Here is a 12030-nt window from a genome sequence, read left to right on the forward strand (position 1 = left end):
CAACCACAAATTTAGCAGTTTAAAACAATGCATTTTTATCTTAGAACTCTGAGGACCAGAAGCCCAAACTACACCTCACTGTGCTAAAAGTAACGAGCAATGACACATTTCTTTCAGAGACTCCAGGGCACAGTCATTTTCTTGACTTTTCAGTTTGTAGCAACCACACACGTTCACTGGAGCATACTCCCTCTGTGTTCTCAACACCAGTGTTGGCTGGTGGAGTTTTCATTATGTCACCACTCTCTGACATTTCCTTCTGCCTTCTTCACCCATTTTTACGGCCGTTTATGATTCTATTGGGTCCACTTGACATGCAAGATTAATCTCTTTATTTTACGTTCAGCAGAGTAGAAACCTAATTCCATTTTCTACTACTTTAATGTCTTTTTGTCATGTAACATAATCACAAGTTCCAGTGATTAAGATCTACAGTAGACATATTTAAACAGCTTGATGCTTATCACCGGCATCAAAGACAGGAGCATTAAAATTAGTGAGAATATTTTCCTATCTTTTCTGAAACAATTGGTACAAATTAAAATTCAGTTTCTCCTTCAAGGTTCAAGAAAGCTCACCTTAATCAAATCTACTACTCCAACCCTAAAACCACCATTCTATTCTCTGTGTATTAGTTACGATCCTCTACAGGAAAAGGGCCATGCAATGATCATCAGTAGACTGAAGAGTCAGAAAAACCAGTACATACTTAGTTCAAGAAGCCAGAAGACTTTGAACAAGAGGGGCCCATGATATAGCTCCAGTTCAAGGCTGACACTCCTGGGGTAGCTGCTGTGACTCCATATTTGTAGTGGATTGATAACTGGTGGTCAACTGATAACCCCCAGCTGAACCGAGTAAGCGTGGTGCTGGCTGTGGCAGGCTCACCTGGGGATTGTTGCCAGCAGCATAAGAGGCAGAACTGGAGGAGGCGGCTGTTGGGAGCTGAGAAAGGCTGTTGGGAGCTGGTAGAAGCTGTAAGAAGCTGTTCTCTTGGAGGAGCTTATCATGCTGGCTTTCCTGATGAACTCGGCTGTTTTCATCTCCCAAGGAGCTTGGGACCTTGTTGGCACTGAGAATGGCTTCGCTTCACTTTGGGGGAGCTCTGGTCCTCACTCTGAGCATCACTTCCTGGCTCTGGTGGGGAAGATGGTGCACTGCCGGTCTCCTGGAGAAGCTTGTTGCATTGGCTTCCCTGATGGGAACTCAGCCATCTTGATCATGGAAGGAGCTCAAGACCTCACTGTTGCTGAGGATGGTGTGATACTTTTCAGGGGAGCTCTGGTTCTTACTCTGAGCGTGTCTTTCTGGTTCCAGTGCAGATCCCTCAGCCTGCTAGCACAGATCCTTCATCCCACTGGCACAGACTTTTTAGGTTCCACCACTGACCTTTGGGCCTTCCCAGCACAGATCCATGAAACAGGCCTGCATGAGATATTGTTATGGGCTCTACATCTGCAGGTGGACTCATGGGAGACATTGTTATGGACTCTGGGTCTTTGGCTGGATTCATGCAGGACATTATTGCAGAATCCGGGCCCTCAGCTGGATCCCTTGGTCTTAGTGTGTGGACAGATTTCCCACACTCTCTTGTATATCATTCTTTGGGTGACTATTATAAATAATCTTATAAAATATGTGTCCTGTATTATATTGTTCCCCTTGCAAAATATCCCCCCAACCATAACAAAAATAAAAGCTAAAGAAGCTGGTATCTGGTGCAGTGATGCCAACATCAACAGATGCCACCTGCTTAAGCAAGATGGAACTCATCCACTGCCAAACCTCCTGCTTTCTTTGCTTTTGTTCCATCCTAGTCTCCAGCCTATTGGTGTTACCAACGTTCAAGGAAGGGCTCTCCCTTCAGTTTGCTGACCCACATACCACTGTCTCTGGAGAAATCCCATGGACACATCCAGAAGTATGTTTTATTAATTTCCTAGCATCTCTCAGTACAATCAAGTTGACAACCAAAATACACCAGCACACAGGTTCTGAGTTCAAATTCTTTAATATATATACCATATATATCTTTCTGTCCCTGGTTTTTATTACTTAGAAAATGTTTACCTGTTTTACCCATGTTGACACAATTGTCAGTTTTCTTCTTCTTTTCTACAGCTAAATAATATTCCCTTGTATATATGTGTGTTTATTCATCCAGTGATGAGCAGTTAGGTTGATTCCTTAGCTACTGTAAACATTGCTGCAATTAACATTGGAGTTCAGATATCTCTTCAAGATTCCAATTTCAAGTTCTTTGTGTATTCATAAATGGTATTTATTGATCATATTGTAGTTCTATTTGAGTTTTTTGAGGACCCTCCATATTGTTTTCTATGATATATGTGCCAGTTTGCAATCCCACAGAATATAAGGGTTTCCTTCTGCACATTTTTTCCAATACTTGTTATCCTTTGCCTTTTTGATAATAGCCATCTTACCAGGTATAAGTTGATAACTTATTGTCATTTTGACTTGTCTTCCTCTAATCATTAGTGATGCTGGGTGTATTTTCTATGCCTGTTTGCTATTTCTAAGTCCTCTTTGAAACAACGTCTACTAGGTCGTTTGCTCATTTTCAATCAGGTTATTTCACCATTGTGTTTTGTTCCTTATGTATTTTGGACATTAGCACCCTATCAGTTTGCAAATATTTTCCCCTATGACATATGCTGCCTTTTAATTTTGTTGTTGAGTGAAAAAAAAATCTAATGTACTTTTCTTGTGTAATCCTTTTGTTCAGAGCTGTTAATGCCTGAGTTGGTAATTGACTCCCCCTCAGTTTCTAGTGATTTGCTGGTTTAAACCTACACTGAATTATCCAGCCCCTGAATTTCATTTTTATTAGAAACACCAAGTGAGGATCCTTGTGTTTCCTACTCTAAAAAAACATCCTGTTTGCTCTCTAGGAAGAACTGCTACTCTGAAGTTTTTCCCTTTATGGTCATTCTGGGAATTCCTCTTGTTTATCTCCTTGGTGAAATTTTCTGTTTCCTGAATGTTTTAGCTCTTATTTTTCCCACCTTAATTTGAAGAAGCACATACTCTAGTAAATTCATGAGAAAAGGGATGTTGGGAACGAAATATTTGGAGGACAGAAAGAAAGGGAAAGGAGGGGAAGAGAAAGGAAGGGAGACCAGGGAGAGGAGAACTGACTTCTTATCTCTCAGCCTGTTTGTTCTGTTCAGGCCTTCAACACATTGGATGAATCCCATCTACCTTGAGAACAGCAATCTACTTTTCTTGGTCTGTCATTTCCAAGGTTAATCACATGTAGACACACCCAGAATGTCTGACTAAGTATCTGGGCAGCCCGAAGCCCAGTGAAATTGACACATAATTTAACCATTATAATCCCTGTGCCATGGTAGGTCTCCAGCCTCAGCTTCATATTACAAATTCCCCAGGGTGATGCTCTCTGCTTAGTGCCGCCTGCAGTTACTCCTGTTTTGTCTCTTCAGCACTTTTGTCTGGTTGTTTTGGGAGAAAGATGCAGTTTCAGTCTTCTGGCTTTTGCAAGGACAATTCCAGCACCCCCCACACAAGGTACCTTTTGGCTCTCAGATCAACGTCAGTCTTTCATGTCATCTCATCTGAGTATATTTGGGAGCCATTTGATTTTGGTTTTGTTCATCTGTCTCATTCAAAAGCAATTTTTTTCCAGAACCGGGAATCGAACTCACGACCTCATGCTTGCCAGGCAGGCGCTGTGCCGCTGAGCTAAATCCCCAGCCCAAAGGTATTTTTCTTTTATTCTGTTCTCTAGGGGGTTCATTCTCTTTTATTGAAATATTCATTTTTAAATACTTGTGTTTCACTTTCCCCAAATATTTTACAGTTAGAAATTAGGAGAAGCACATTTACTTACCAGTTCAGTGTGTCAGATTTCAAACACCTCTAAGATGGCATCTGGACAGGTATCACTGATCCAGGAGAACAGAAAATACTGGAAGCATTAGTTTAACTATTGCTTAATTCAACATATTGTATCCATGTGGGCATGTTGATATTTTGTGTCCCCACAAATGCAATTTTCTCTTGGCTTCAAATACCCAGTAGGCATTCTTGTGAACATTAAAAACAAGTTGTGTCACATTTCCCTCAAATTTACAATAGGAAAAAAAAAAAAACAAGAACAAAACTGTTTTAATAATGAAATTATGATTTTAATCTCTGCAATAAACTGGCCTTGGAAAGAACACCCTAATTCACTTGGAACTGTTCAGATTTCCCATAATTTGATGGAATAGCTTTTCTTTTCAGTGTGATTCACTACAGCTGGGGTGAAAGAAACCTCTAGACTTGACTGTATGGTGGAAATAACAGGGAGGGAAACATACTTTGTGCTTTGACTCAGTTTTTTTTTGCTAAGCACATGAAGAAAAATATTTAGTTTCTATTTTTTAAATACTTATACCCTTAAAAATTCCACATTTTTAAAAGTTTGACTATTTCGTATTTAACCAGAGTTCAAACTATCTCAGGAGAACTCTTTTTTGCTTTTAAACTTGATAATTTTTTTAAACTTTATAAAAAGAGCAAATTAAAACTTTTCATGGGGGGCTGGGGATTTAGCTCAGCGGCAAAGCGCCTGCCTGGCAAGCGCAAGGTCGTGAGTTCGGTTCCCGGTACCGGAGAAAAACCAAAAAAAAAAAACTTTTCATGGACTGCATAAAATTAAGATACATTAAATTTTAAACAGTCATAAAAATACTCTGTTACATAAATTTACAATAGGACCTCAGGTTATATAGGACATTAACAAAGTAGAAATTTAAGTCAAAGAACAAAAATAACCTTAATATCTCAGCTCTTTACAATCTTTAGACATCAACCGTGTATCTTATTAACCTTTCTATGATATTTTAGTTAATTCATTCATTTATTTATGATTACTAACAGCCATAGAAGTTCTCTCCTCCCTGAATGAAGTTCTGCTGTCATGTAGAAAAGACAGTGCTAAAGCTAATGATGTAGAATCTATTCTGTCTGCCTTTGTTAAGTCAATAACGGCACATCAAACTTAAATTGATGAACACACCTTCTGCTGAGTACTCCCCACCTACAGAATGGCGTGGTCTCTGACCTCCACTCTCCACGTGATGCAGTGAAATTGACGTCACTGCTCTGAACGGACAGATTTGCGTGACTATATTAGGTGTTCATATGTTTCTGTGGGGATATTCCAATCAAGTTATATTCCATATGATGAATTTTTCTGCCATATTTTATGTATTCCAGGCAAGTTGCGGCTTTAAAATTTGAAATCAAAAATTCTATTTCAAAATTTAGGACTATCAGCATATTAATTCAACATTAAATTTAGCCCAGCTTTGATACTGGCTTCTTACAATTTTTCCCACATCTAGAGTCCATTTAGAAACTCTTGAAAGCACGCACACGCACACACACACACACACACACACACACACACACACACGGAAGTAATCAAGGATGAAACTCCCATCGCTCCTCTTTTACTGACCTAATTCTTTCCAAGGGCACAGCTGGGCCTGGAATGGGTCCTTTTTATAGTTTTCTCAAAAGCATGTGACTAATAGATTTCATGGGTTTAATTAAAGGCTTTTTGTGTGGAGTGTGTATAGTGAGGACCTTGTGTGCTTCCAAGATCACATGTCTCAACCATGACACTGTAAATTATTAATGTCTTACTCTAAAATCAAGTTCACTAAATCAGATCAAGGGAGTAGTTGGAGTAAAGGAAGAGGAAGAGAAGGAAGTTAAAAATTTTGAATTAACATTCTGCCATAAAGCGATACCACTGGAATATCAACTCAGGTCAATACACAGCCTCCCCTTCCAGAACTGTCATTTTTTAAAATTGATAATCTTCAGACAATCTAGACCAACCTCCTTGCTTTACATATGGGGAAAGGAAAACACAGTGAGAAGATATAACACACCCAGGATTATATAGCTCGTTGATTACCAACCCAGGAGAAGAACACAGGACTTCTAACTTGCTTTGAGGCCTTCTATTCTACCCTTAAACATACAACTAAATGTTTAAAATCAGAATTAAGTTAATTATAATGGAGCTTTTTCCAGGTTCTGTGTGGAAGTTCCTGGCCCCTGCTTGAATGCTAAGGAAACTCTTGAACCCAGATTTACTGATGGCATTATGTCTGTTATCTGGTCCTTTCAATAATGTTTTGAGGAGCGTACTACTAGAATACCAGTTTTACCACTAAGGAAGGCTCAAATAATCTTTCCAGTGTTGGGTAACTTGAAAGTAATATAATCAATATTGAAGCTCGTGTCTGCTTGACATAAAAAACCCTACCCCTCCCTTATTTCATCTTTGGCAGATACTCTCCTACAGCAGGAAAGCAACTTTTAAAGGATTCTCCTTCCAAAATTCTCATTAGATATAATCCTCCATAGCCTCAGGTAGCTAGGAATTACAAAAATACCTAAGGGAAGTTATGTCTCTAAAAGACAAACATAAATAAAGGAAAGGGAAAGAAAATGAATGCATTTTGTAAAATTTTTAAGGGGCATCGTGGTGACAGATCATCAGTTGTTCTCAAAGAATTCATTAATAAATTCCCTTCTGAGTCAGTGATTCAACTGAAAAGCAAGAGACAATCTAGAGCAGCCATTGTAAACCAATGATTCATTGATCTGGAAATCCAGCTAATAGATGTTTAATAAAAACAATACTCTTCAGTTTAAAAGATGAAACATCTACTCCACATGCTATTGAGTAATACAGGAAACTGAGAAGACATTTTAAAATTTTTTTCTAAACAAAGAATCTGGGTAGGTTTCTTCCTTTTCAAGGATGAAGAAAGCAATATTAACTAATGTGAAGAAAGGAGCTATTGGCTTAAGGATACCGGGTACATGTATAAATTGACATACAATAAGAACATGAAGATATTCTTAGAAGTTTTCTACAGGACTTTGTATTTTTAATTCTAGGAGTCTTTTGATGGAATTGTTGGGGTCTTCTATGTAATAAATCATGTTATTTGCAAATAGTGATATTCAGACTTTTCCTTCCTTATACATATCCCTTTTATTCCTTCATCTTGTCTAGTGCATCTATCTGGCTACAGTTTGGAGTACTCCATTGAGCAGGATGGTAATAGTGGACATTCTTGTTTTACAAGGGAAGCTTGTAGTTTGTTCCCATTTACTATTATGTTGCCAGTAGGTCCTACTTTGTATTTTGAATGAATAAAATTTTTAAAAGAATTTTATGAAACATAAGTGGAAGTGAGTTTGAAATAGAAAGAATAATGCCTAAATTAAAATGAAATTGACTAATACAAGAACAATGCATTAAATTTAGGGGAAAATCTTGTTCTCTAACTATTTCCAATACTGTTGCCAAAAAATATATAAAGCTGAATAAAACACAAGGAAAAAAACACTTGAAGGCATCTAAGGCATTGGAGAATAAATGAGACAACTAGGAGTTGAGGGACAAAGATTTCATTGACAAGGGGGTGGTCTAACGTAAAGTCACTTTAAAACTGGATTTTCACTCAAAGACGTAGTGGTTTGGACCGCCACTCCTAGGGAGAAAGGGGCAGACTTCACTAGACTGAGGAGCAGAGACCTCAGATGCTAAAGCACAGCTCAGAGGAGGGAACAACAGGAAGGAGAACCCGGAATGCTGCAGCAGTTTGCCCTCCAGGCATTTGCCAGCTGCCAAGCTTTTCCCATGCAGAATGAGAACTGAGAGTTGCTAGAGTGTGAAGCCAAGATTTCAGCAATCTATCGCTGCTGGAGTGATAGAAGTTGGAATCCACAGCCCGCGGAGGTGAGAGACCTGAGTGAAAACCCTAGTCTTTCAACTGAGACATAAGAAGAAGCAACTTTTAAATGAAACTCCCTATACAGTTAAAATAAAAATACTTTTAGCCATATAAGCTGCATAATTTACAACCTTTTTATCAACATATGGAACTTTTTTTAAAAAAGCTACAAAGCTACAAAGCAAGTCTAAACTAATTTAAAATTTTAAAATAATTTCTTTATACTATATGATAAGAGTAAAATGGAACTAGTAATCAACACCAAGAGAGGTTACAGAAATTGTACAAACACATGGAGGTTGAAAAACATACTGTGGAATGAGTCCTGTAAGAACTCAGAGGAGAAACTTAAGAATTCCTTTAATCAAACAAAAATGGAAATACAGCATACCAAAATGTGTGTTATACAACAAAAACAATACTAAAAGGAAAACTTAGAGCAATGGATTCCTATATAAAAATATACATTTCAAATAAATAACCTAATAATGCATCTCATGGTCTTAGAAAACAAGAGCAAACCAAATCCAAAATCGATAGAAGGAAAGAAATTGTAAGGATCAATGCAAAAATTAACTAAGTAGAAACTAAAATAACAGTATAAAGGATCAGTGACACTAACAGTTGTTTGAAAAAGGTAAACAAAGTTGACAAACATTTAACTAAATGAACAAAAGAAAGAAAGAAGACTCAAGTAAATAAAATCAGAGTTGAAAATAAAACATTAAAGTACGCACTACTAAAATTCAAAGGATCATTTTGCAATATTTTTTAAAATTAAAAATCAAATAGATTCATGGTAAGAATAAATTGGAATCTAGAAAAAATAGAAAACTTTTGCACATGTATGACCTACCAAATTGAATCAAAAGGACATAAAAATAAAGTCTAAATCAATCAATTGCAAGTAATGAAATTGAAACAGTAAAAAAAAAACAAACCAGGGGCTGGGGATACAGCTCTGCGGCACAAGTGCTTGCCTGGAAGCTGCAGGGTCCTGAGTTTGATTCCCCGGACCAAAACAAGAAGAAAAAAAAAAAAAAAAGCAGGAGGCTCCCAACGAACAAATGCCCAGGAATGGAAGACTTCAATGCTGAATTTTATCAGACCTTAAGAACTATCACCAATGCTTTTCAAACTATTCCATAAACTATAAGGAGAATGGATTGGTCCAAATTTATTCTATGAAACCAGGATATCCTACTACCAAAATCTGACAAGGACACAACAAAAAAGAAAACAATAGATCAATGTCCAGGATGAACATAGATGTAAAAATCCTCAAGAAATACTTGCAAATCAAGTTCAACAGCATGTTAGAAAGATTGTATGCCATGATCAAGTTGGCCTTATTCCAGAAATGCAGGGTGGTATAGTTTATTGACAGGTAAATTAACAAACAACACAGCATGTAAATTGGGTCAGATAAAAATCATAGATCACCTCAATATATGTAGTAATTTTTTTGATAAAATTCAATGTTGTTTCATGACAAAAGCCCTGAATAAATTCGGTAGAAGAAGTTCATATCTCAACTTAGTAAAGGCCATATTCAACAAACCCATAGCCAATACTATAATAAATGGACAAAGCTGAAAGCTTCTCTTGGAAAAAGAGAAAGATATTCATTCTCACCACTTTCATGGTACTACAAATTCTAGCCAGAGTAATGAGGCAAGAGAAAGAAATAAAAGGCATAAAAATAGAAAAGGAGGAGTTTCAATTATTCCTGCTTACAGATGATATTATTCTATACACAGGAAATCTTAAGGACTCCAAAAAAAGACTTAGAATTGATGGACAAATTCAACCTAGTAGCAGAATGCAAAAATCAACATACAAAGATCAATGGCATTTTTTTTTTTTTTTTTTTTTTTTTTTTTGTGCTGGGAATGGAACTCATGACCTTGCACTTGCCAGGCAGGTACTTATGCCACTGAGCTATATCCCCAGTCACAGTCAGTGGTATTTCTATAAACAATAATGAGCTCACTGAGAAAGAAATCAAGAAAATAATCTTATTCACAATAGCCAGAAATACATGCACACATACATATATATGTACATACATACATACATAACTTGGAATAAATTTAAGGAAGTGAAAGAACATTACAATGAAAGTCACAAAACAATGAAGAAAGAAACTGCAGAAGACACTAGATATTGGAAAAGCCTACCAGGTTCATATGTTTGGATTATTACAATTTTTAAATGACCATACTACACAAAATGATCTATAGATTCAGTTCAATCCCCATCAACATACCACCGGCATTCCTCTAAGAACTAGAGCAAATGATCCTAAAATTCATAGGGAAGCACAAAATATCCTGAATACCCAAGAAAATCCTGAGCAAAGAGTGCTCTGCTGGAGGCATCACAACGCCCAATTTCAAAACATATCACAAAACCATGGTACCAAAAATAGAAGAGTATGAGAGTAAAAATAGACCTGTAGACCAATGGAACGGAACAGAGGACCCACAAATGAATCCACAAAGGTCGTAGATCATAACCAAGTAGGCTTCATCTCAGGGATGTAATGACAGCTCTACACATGCAAATCAATAGATGTAATTCATCACATGAACAGAAGCAAGGCCAAGGCTCCCTCACCCTGCGCCTCAGAGCGCCCTGCAGACTGGATGCAGCGTGAGCACCACTGCTGACTCCCGTGGTGCGGGGCTTTCCGAGACTGCCGCCGTGCCCCAGTGGGCTGGCATTACACAAAAAAGATGTCACTATATGATGACCTGGGAGGGGAAGCCAGTGACTGAAAAGCAGAAGGCTGGTCTAAAAACCTTACGCTACTGCAGTCTCCGCTTCAGGGGAAGAAGGCAGCTATCAGTGAGGCAAAGAGCCAAAGGACAAAATAAAGTGCCGTTCTTGCTCCAGTCATTGACTGAAAAGGAGGCGGATCTGCAGATGGCCGACAGATTGTGGACACACACCACATGCTGCGGCAGGCCTGAAGGACCCTGTTGCCAGTGGGTTTTCTGCAGGAGAAATTCTTACTCCTTTAGCTGATATGATCCTGTGTTTCCTAATGCGTAGAGAAAGTCGTGAAGCGCCTGAGAGAGGAACGACAGAGACAGCGGGAGCTGGAGAGACAGAAGGAAGTAGAAGAAAGGGAAAAGAGGCGTAAAGACAGACATGAAGCTAGTGGGACTGCAAGGTGACCAGATCCAGATTCTAACGGAGATGAAGATTATGAGCCGGAGAGGAGAAAAAGCAATATGGTAGGAGCTGCTATCGCACCACCTACTTCTCTTGTAAAGAAAGAGAGTTACCCCGAGACTTTCCCTATGAAGAGGACTCAAGAGCTCGACCACAGTCTTCCAAAGCTGCTTTTCCTCCCCAGTATAAGAGGAGCAAGATAGGCCAAGCTCTCCACCTGACCCCGGAAATTCCTTCGTTGCTAACGTGGGTGGCATAGTAGCACCTAAGATCATGCAGAAGTACGGCTTCCAGGAAGGCCAGGGTCTGGGGAAGCACGAGCAGGGGCTGAGCACCGCGCTGTCGGTGCAGAAGACCTGCAAAGGGGGCGGCAAGGTCATCGAGGGTGATGCCACCGAGAAGGGTGAGTCTTAAGATGCACCAAAGAAGTCGGATTCAAATCCATTAACTGAAATACTGAACATCCCACTGAAGTGGTCCTACTGAGGGACACGGCTGGTGCAGAAGTCGATGACCACTTGGCCACTGAAATTAAGGAAAAATTGTGAAAAATATGGCAAAACTGGCAAATGTGTGATATCTGAAATTCCTGGCACCCCTGATGATGAAGCGGTATATATATTTTTAGAATCTGAGAGTTGAATCAGCAATTAAAGCTGTTGTTGATCTGAATGGGGGGTATTTTGGTGTATGGGTGGTCAAAGCATGTTTCTACAATTTGGATAAATTCAGGGTCTTGGATGTGGCAGAACAAGTTTGATTTTAAGAACTGGAATCATCTCGAAGATCTTTAAATGAGGTGTGGACTGAGCAAAGGAAATGATCCTTAAAAGATCTATGTTCTGAGCAGAGATGGGAAAAGCTGGTGAGTACTGGGACTGCTGGAGGGACTTCTGATATATATGTTGATTGATCCCTTTTTTATTTTATGATTTTTAAATACAGTATAAAAATCCTTTAAAAAAGAAGCAAGGTTAAAAATTCACATGATCATCTCAATAAATAGATGCATTAAAAAAATTGACAAAATCAAACATCCATTTATGATAAAAGCCCTGAA

General features: G+C 38.5%; 1 pseudogene; it reads left to right on the forward strand.

The window, feature by feature from the left end:
- Positions 1-10528: 10528 nt before the first annotated feature.
- On the forward strand, positions 10529-11730 carry LOC102027206 (annotated as a pseudogene).
- The last annotated feature ends 300 nt before the right edge of the window (positions 11731-12030 follow it).

The sequence above is a fragment of the Chinchilla lanigera genome, unplaced genomic scaffold (assembly GCF_000276665.1).
Source record: "Chinchilla lanigera isolate Chin_1 unplaced genomic scaffold, ChiLan1.0 scaffold00026, whole genome shotgun sequence".
NCBI lineage: Eukaryota > Metazoa > Chordata > Mammalia > Rodentia > Chinchillidae > Chinchilla > Chinchilla lanigera.